This window comes from Dromiciops gliroides, chromosome 1 (assembly GCF_019393635.1).
Source record: "Dromiciops gliroides isolate mDroGli1 chromosome 1, mDroGli1.pri, whole genome shotgun sequence".
Taxonomy (NCBI): Eukaryota; Metazoa; Chordata; class Mammalia; order Microbiotheria; family Microbiotheriidae; genus Dromiciops; species Dromiciops gliroides.
Genome location: NC_057861.1, coordinates 77,119,624 through 77,128,734, shown reverse-complemented (window position 1 = coordinate 77,128,734; position 9,111 = coordinate 77,119,624).

Genomic DNA, 9,111 nt, shown 5'->3' with positions numbered 1-9,111 from the left:
GCCCTTCAGAGATTCTTGACCATATTCTGTAAATCCTTCATCAAAGGCCTAACAGCCCACCTGCTGGGAACCTTCCCCTGGCTCTTTTAACACAAGGACACTGATGTACGCAGCCTGTGTTTATTATTCATTTTTGTTCAAAGTTGTATTGACACTTTCTGTTTTTAACCTCACAGTCATTCTCTACGTCAACCTTCCCTCCCAAACGCTTATAATTAAACCAGTTCAGTAAAGTCAATCGATGTAGCACCTGTGTCTGATGTATCCCATAACTTTAGCCTCCCACCTCTCTACTAAAAGGCGGGGATTGTGTTTCATTATCTGTTTCCTTAGACCAGGAAAGGTTACGAGATTGGTCACCACAATTAATCAGCCGCCTTTTAGAACTGTTTTTTTTTCATTGATGTTGTGGTAGACAGTGTGTATACTGCATTGGTTTCACTCAGTTCATAACAATTTTCCAATGCAACTTTCAGTTCTTCATGTGCATTCCTTGTATCTGTGACGTGCCTGGGAGTTTTCATTTTGTACTTTCAGGAGGAGACAGGTGGATTCTTTGGATTCTCTTTTTTTGCCCTCTGGTTCCAATCCATGTGGGCAGTTTCTGTTTATAATTTTTGAAGTATCTTAGCCATTTCAAGAAGGATGAATTTTAGGCAGCCTGATGAATTTTAAGATTATCTCTCTTTGATCTGCAGTAGTTGAAGCTAACCCCCTCTCGGCAGGAATTCCTGCATTTTCGCTACGTTCCTGAGGCTTAACTTAGGTTTGGGCCTACGCCCCTTTGCTGTCTCCTTGTATAGTCAGTCACAAACCCAGAGTTTGCTCAGTCTCTTGCCATGACCCTGACAGACCTCATCAGGATGTTGTTGATTTCCCTGTGCCCAGGCCTCCCAGAAGGCCCGGGGTGCTTTGCCTCCAGGATCTGCCCTGGCACTTTGTCTTGTTGTGGCATGGGCAAAGGGCTGCCTGGAAACTGGTGTGGCATTATTTCCTTTGTTTCTCAGGCATAGGTGCTATGGCCACTTGTCTAGCTCTTTCTGGCCCTGGGGGTCCAGGCTAATTCCATGCTGTGTCTTCTGCCTACCCTAATTTATCTCAACTCAGAGCCTTAGGGTTCTCCAGTACTCTTCTTTTTTGCAGCTCTGAGCTAGACAGAGTAGCCTAGAGACATTTATTTCTCTCTGATTTTCCTTGTTATGTTACTTCTAGTACATTTTTGGGTGTGTGAATTCTGGGCTTCCCTGGGTCTTCACATACCACCATCTCAGAAGTCCCATATGCATTTCTTGCAACATAACCATTTTCTTTTATAATTCAGAGGAGTGACCAACCTGTACTTCCCATCTACAAATCAGTTATTTGGCATGGGCAGAAATGCAAACACGGAACACTCTAAGTTGCTACAAAATTTCCTTTGCTCCCCGTGATAACAAAAAACAAATCAGCGAACGTCCACAAAGCACAGTTTGTTTAGGTATCCTCCAAAGGGTGTCCTCTTTGTTTCCTTTTTTTTTTTTTAATAACCTGCTGAGTGGTGGAGGGTGGGGAGGTCCTCTTTATCTATAGGTAACAAAAACAAAATAAAACCAAACAAAAAATGGCCGTCTTGTCTTTAGCATTCCTTACCAGCAAGAGCTTGTTTTGACTGTTAGCATTTCTGACACTTTTTTTTTCCATAAAAGTATTTTATTATTTTCCAGTTACATGTAGAGATAGTTTGCAACATTTGTTTTTTATAAGATTTCTAGTTTCAATTTTTTCTCCTTCCTTCCCCTCCCTCCCCCCCAAGACAGTAAGCAATCCAATATAGGTTATATATGTACAATCACATTAAACATGTTTTGGCATTAGTCATGCTATGCAAGAAGAATCAGAGCAAAAAGGAAAAAACCAAAAAACAACAAAAAAATAGAGATGGTATGGTTCAATCTGTGTCTAGATTCCATAGTTCTTTTTTTTATTTTTCTTTTCTGGATTTGTTTTTAGGATTTAATTTTTTTTTTTTTTGGTGAGGCAATTGGGGTTAAGTGACTTGCCCAGGGTCACACAGCTAGTAAGTGTTAAGTGTCTGAGGCCAGATTTGAACTCAGGTCCTCCTGACTCCAGGGCCAGTGCTCTATCCACTGTACCACCTAGCTGCCCCTCTTTTCTGGATTTGGAGAGCATTTTCCATCATGAGTCCTTTGGAACTATCTTGGACCATTATATTGCTGAGAAGAGTCAAGTCTATCACAGCACACCACAAAAAGAGCAGCTATAAATATTTTTGTACATGTGGGTCCTTTTCCCTTTTTTATGACCTCTTTGGGAAAAAGATCTAATAGTGGTATTGCTGGTCTGACACTATTTTTTTTTTTTGCATGGCAATGAGGGTTAAGTGACTTGCCCAGGGTCACACAGCTAGTAAGTATCAAGTGTCTGAGGGCGGATTTGAACTCAGGTCCTCCTGAATCCAGGGCCGGTGCTTTATCCACTGTGCCACCTAGCCGCCCCCTGGTCTGACACTATTCTGACAAGACTCTGCCATACTTGTGTCTATTTCATGTACCTGTTCTTGAGACCATCTTTTGTATGTATCTTTAAAATATAATTTTACTTTTCTTTGTGAATTCACATTCACCTTTAAAAGATATAAATGCATGAGGCAGCTGGTGGCACAGTGGATAGAGTGCTGGACTTCTGGTCAGGAAGACCGGAGTTCAAATCTGGCCTCAGACACTTGCTAGCTGTGTGACCGGGCAAATTACTTAACCTCTGAATGCCTCAGTTCCCTCAACTGTAAAATGGGGCTAATAAAGGTCCCCTATATCTCAGGGTTGTTTTGAAGATCAAATGAGATCATTGAAATATATATATTCTCTCTTTTTTAAAAAATGGCACAATGGCTTCTTAAAAAATGGCACAGTAACCCCCTTTTTAGGGGGTATGACTCCTTTATACCCATTACACACATACACACCATTAAAAACTGACAGGAAAAAAAAAGCTCTTGTAACAAATAATCATAGTCAAGCAAAATGAGTCCACATAGTGTATGTATGTACGTACCCCTTGTATCTATCACATCTCTGCCAAGAAAGGTGGCTGACACACTTCATCACAGGTCCTCTGGAGACATGGTTGGTCATTGCATTGATCAAAGTTCTCAGTTCTTTCAAAGTTGTTTTTCTTCACAACATTGCTGTTCTTGAATATATTGTTCTACTCTACTCACTTTACCGTGTGCCAGTTCATACTATCCAGGATTCTTAGAAATGGTTTCTTTTGTCATTTCTTAGGTACAATAATATTTCATTACATTTATACAGTACAGTTTGTTCCACTTAAGCAATCTAAGGTGTCCCTGAGATTCTGGTTTATGGCTCTACCCCTGCTACCCACCCCCATTCCTATTTGACTATTTTCTCCCTGGAATTATCTTCTCTCTTAACACTATCTCCCTCCCTATCCCCACTTGGATTCCTATTGAGTTTGATGTCTTTCTACACCAAGCTCTGTGTGTGTGTGTGTGTGTGTGTGTGTGTGTGTGTGTGTTCAACTCTTCTATGCCCATTTTAAATGAGTGAGGTTCATTTGATGTCCACTCACTCTTCCTCTATGTTTGTATTCTTGTCACATAACCAAATCATGAGAAATAGCAAGTTTCATCTCTTCTCTCTACCCTCTTCAGTTCCTTAGAACAGAACCAATCCACCCCCCCCCAGGATCTCTCTTTTTCTTACTTTATTTCCTTCAATACCCTTTGAAGACATTAAGGATTCAGAGGTACACTGGCTTCCCTAAACCCCCATTAGAATGTTGACATAGCCCCCTTCTGATTGTACAAACAAATGTATTTTTCTAAATTTCTCTCCAGTCTTGTATTTCAAAGTTCCTACTTAGCTCTGGTCTTTCCATAAGAAATGTTTGAGGGGCAGCTAGATGGCACAGTGGATAGAGCACTGGCCCTGGAGTCAGGAGGACCTGAGTTCAAATCCGGCCTCAGACACTTACTTAACACTTACTAGCTGTGTGACCCTGGGCAAGTCACTTAACCCCAATTGCCTCACTAAAAAAAAAAAGAAAAAAAAAAGAAATGTTTGAAACCTCTGTTCCTTTAAAGGTTCATTTTACCCATGTTGGATTATACTCAGTTTTGTAGAGTAAATTATTATTGCTTGTTAGCCTATCTTTTTGCCTTTTGGAATATTTCATTTCAGGGCTTGTGTGATGATCCTCACTGTAGTTTCTTGGTATTTAAATTGCTTCTTTCTGCATGCATGCAATATTTTCTTTTTTTAATTTAAGATCTCTGGATATTTAATATGACATTCCTGGGAATTTCTTTTTGGGATTATTTTTAAAATGTAATTTCTAGGGGCGGCTAGGTGACGCAGTGGATAAAGCACTGGCCCTGGATTCAGGAGGACCTGAGTTCAAATCTAGCCTCAGATATTTGATACCTACTAGCTGTATGACCCTGGGCAAGTCACTTAACCCTCATTGTCCCGCCAAAAAAAAAAAAAAAGAGTTAAGTTTCTACCTTTGTTTTGCCCTGCCATTCTATTAGATTTGGTCAGTTTTCATTTAAGATTTCTTGAAATACAGCGTCCAGGCCTTTTTTTTTTTTTAAAGTAATTTCAAGGAGTACAATGATTCTTTTTTTAAAAAATTAATTTGGAACTGATGAGTGAGATGAGCAGAACCAGGAGAGCATTATACACAGTATCATCAACATTATGTGTTGATCAACTATGAGAGACTAGATTCTTCTCACCAATCCAACAGTACAAGAAAGTTCCAAAGGACTCATGATGGAAAAGGCTCTCCAAATCCAGGGAAAAAAAAAAGGAACTGTGGAATATGGATACTGATTGGACCATAGTATTTCTTTTGGTTTTGGTGCTGCTGTTCTTCTTTTTTGAGGTTTTCCCTTTTTGCTCTGATTCTTCTCTTATAACACGACTAATGCAGAAATATGTTTAATGTTATTATATATATTAAATATAAAACCTATATCAGATTACCTGCTGTCTAGGGGAGGGGGAAGGGAGGGGAGGGAGGGAAAAGAATTTGAAATTGGAAATCTTATATAAACAAATGTTGAAAATTATCTCTTGTAACTGGAAAATAATAAAGTACTTTTATTTTTAAAAAATTAATTTGATGGAAATTGAAAGGATGCCCATCTATTGGGGAATTGCTGAACAAGTTGTGGTGTAAGAAATGATGAGCAGGCTGATTTCAAAGAAACCTGGAAGGACTTACATGAACTGATGCTGAGTGAGATGAGCAGAACCAGGAGAACATTGTGCACAGTATCAACAACATTGTGTGTTGATCAACTGTGATAGACCTGACTCTTCTCAGCAATACAGTGGTCCAAGAGAGTTCCAAAGGACTCATGATGGAAAATGCTCTCCAAATCCAGAAAAAAAAGAACTATGGAATCTAGATGCAGATTGAACCATACTATTTCTACTTTTTCTGTTTTTCTTTTTTGAGGTTTTTCCTTTTGCTCTGATTCTTCTTTCACAGCATGACTAATGCAGAAATATATTTAATGTGGTTGTACATATATAACCTATATCAGATTGCTTGATGTCCTGGAGAGGGGGAGGGAGGGAGGGAGAAAAATTTGAAACTAGAAATCATATAAAAACAAATGTTGAAAAGTATCTCTACATGTAACTAGAAAATGATAAAATACTTTTAAGATAAAAAATTTTAATTTGATTTGATTAAAAATTTTTTTCCAATTATATGTTAAAATATTTTTTGAGTTCCAAATTTTTCTACCAACGTTTTTTCCTTCCTGCCTCCCAAAGCCAGCAAGGAATATGATATAGGTTATACATTACAATCATGTTAAACATGTTTCCACATTAGTCATGTTGTAAGAGAAGAATAAGAACAAAAGGAAAAAATGCAAGAAATGATCAACATCAACAAAAGTGGAAATAGTATGCTTCAATCTGCATTCAGATTCCATAGTTCTTTTTCTGGATATGGAGAGCATTTTCCACTATGAGCCTTTTGGCATTGTCTTGGATCATTGTATTGCTGAGAAGAGTTAAATCTATCATAGTTGATCATCACACAATGTTGTTGATACTGTGTACAGTGTTCTCCTGGTTCTCCTCTTTTCAGTTAGTATCGATTCATGTCAGTCTTTCCAGGTTTTTCTGAAATCCATCTGCTTATTATTTCTTATAGCACAATAGTATTCCATTACATTCATATACCACAACTTGTTTAGCCATTCCCCAATCCCCTCAATTTCCAATTCTTTGCCAGAGTACAGTGATTCTTAACTTTTCTCTCCTTGACCTATTTCCAGGTCATTTAAAAAATATCAGACATCTTACATTTTCTTCTATTTTTTCAATCTTTCAATTTGGTTCTAATATTTCTTCCTGTCTCAAGGAGTCATTTGATTTCTGTTTGGTTTATTCTAGTTTTTAGGGAGTTCATTTCTTGGGTAAAGTTTACCACTTTTCTTTATTCTTCTGCCAATTTTCCCCCCAAAGCTTTTATTTCATTTTTTTAAATCTCTTGCTTCATTTCTTCTGAACATTCATGTAGTCTTTGTGGAAGGTCCGTTTTTTCCTTTGAGTCCTTACTTGAAGTTGTTACAGAGTTACTTATTCTTTTGGGGAATCTCTAGACTTGCAATAATTTTTTAAAAATAAATTTTATTGGTATCTTTTTTGTTTTCCCTATATCCCTCCCTGTCCTTCACCAAAAACCTATCACATATAACAAAGAATATTTTTTTAAAGAAAAAGAGGGGGGCAGCTTGGTGGCGCAGTGGATAGAGCACCGGCCCTGGAGTCAGGAGTACCTGAGTTCAAATCCGGCCTCAGACACTTAACACTTACTAGCTGTGTGACCCTGGGCAAGTCACTTAACCCCAGTTGCCTCACTAAAAAAAAAAAAAAAAAGAGGAAGAGAAAAAACAGTCAGCAAACTGATCAATACAGTTTTTTGTTTTTGTTTTGTTTTTGGTGAGGCAATTGGGGTTAAATGACTTGCCTAGGGTCACACAGCTAGTAAGTGTTAAGTGTCTGAGGCCGAATTTGAACTCAGGTCCTCCTGACTCCAGGGCCAGTTCTCTATCCACTGTGCCACCTAGCTGCCCCCTGAAGCAAACTTTTTAAAAAATGTTATTTTTCTTGGATTTTTTTTTGTTTGCACTTTCATTTGCAATATGACTAATATGGAAATATGTTTTGCATAACATAATACATATTAAATTGCTTGCCTTCTAAAGGAGGTGGAAAGGAAAGAGGGAGGTGGAGAGGGAAAGAATTTAGAACTCAAAATTTTAAAAGACAAATGTTAAAAAAATGTACATGTAATTGAGAAAAAAATTTTAATTTAATTTTATTTTATTAAAAAACTTTTTTTTTACAATTACATGTAAAGATTTTTTTAGTTCCAAATGTTTCTTCCACCCTCTCTTCCCTCCTCTCTCCTGAAGCCAGCAAGCAATCTGATACAGGTTATACATTATAATTATGTTAAACATATTTCCAGATTAGTCATGTTGTAAGAGAAGAATTAGAACAAAAGGGGGGAAAATGCAAGAAAGAATAAATAACAACAAAGCAACAACAAAAGTAAAAATAATATGCTTCAATCTTCATTTAGACTCCATAGTTCTTTTCTGAATGTGGAGAGTATTTTCTACCATAAGTCTTTTGGCATTATCTTGGATCATTGTATTGCTGAGAATACCTAAGTCCATCACAAGTGATCATCACATAAAGTTGTTGATACTGTGTACAATGTTTTCTTGGTTCTGCTCATTTCACTCAGCATCAATTCATATAAGTCTTTCCAGGTTTTTCTGAAATTCATTTGCTTATCATTTCTTATAGCATTCCATTACATTTATATACCACAACTTGTTTAGCCATTCCCAAATTGATGGGCATCCTCTCAATTTCTAATTCTTTGCCACCACAAAAAGAGCAGCAATAAATATTTTTTTACATATGGGTCCTTTTCCCTTTTTTATGATCTCTTTGGGAAAAAGACCCAAAAGTGGTATTGCTGGGTCAAAGGGTATGCACAGCTTTATAGCCCTTTGGGCATAATTCCAAATTGCTCTCCAGAATGGCTGGATCAGTTCACAGCTCCACCAAAAATGCATTAGTATTCCAATTTTCCCACAGCCTCTCCAACATTGATCATTTTCATTTTTTGTCATATTAGCCAATTGGATGTGTGAGGTGATACCTCAGAGTAGTTTTAATTTGCATTTCTCTAATCAGTAGTGATTGAGAACATTTTTTCATATGGCAAAGATAGCTTTGATTTCTTTACCTGAAAACTGCCTGTTCATATCCTTTGACCATTTCTCATTTACCATTCTGGGGAATAACTTGTATTCTTATATATTTGCTTTAGATATGAGGCCTTTATCAGAAACACTGGCTCCAAAAATTGTTTCCCAGCTTTCTGCTTTCCTTCTAATCTTGTTTGCATTGGTTTTGTTTGTGCAAAACTTTTAAATTTAATGTCAAAATGATCCATTTTGCATTTCATAATGTTCTCTGTCTCATCTTTGATCATAAATTCTTCCCCTCTTCATACATCGGAGAAGTAAACTATTCCTTTTCTAATTTGCCTATAGTATCACACTTTATGTCTAGATCATGTACCCATTTTGACTTTACTTGGGTGTATGGTGTAAGATGTTGGCCTATGCCTTGTTTCTGCCATATCATTTTCCAGTTTTCCCAGCAGTTTTTGTCAAATAGTGAGTTCTTATCCTGGAGGCTAATTGAGAAATTTTTTTTTAAAAAACAGAGCATATTATCAGAAAAAAAAAAGAAAATATACTCATACCCATGGACCTCACATCTCTGTAAAGGAGTGGGCTGGGGTGTCTTCTCATATCTCTTCTTTGGAGCCATGCTTATTCTTTGTAATTTTGCAACATTTATTATTGTGTATAATATTTTCCTAGCTCTGCTAACTTCAGCTGATATGTCTTTTCATGCTTCTCTATATTCAACATACTCATTTTGGGGGGGGGTAAGGCAATTGGGGTCAAGTGACTTGCCCAGGGTCACACAGCTAGTAAGTGTCAAGTGTCTGAGGCCGGATTTGAACTCAGGA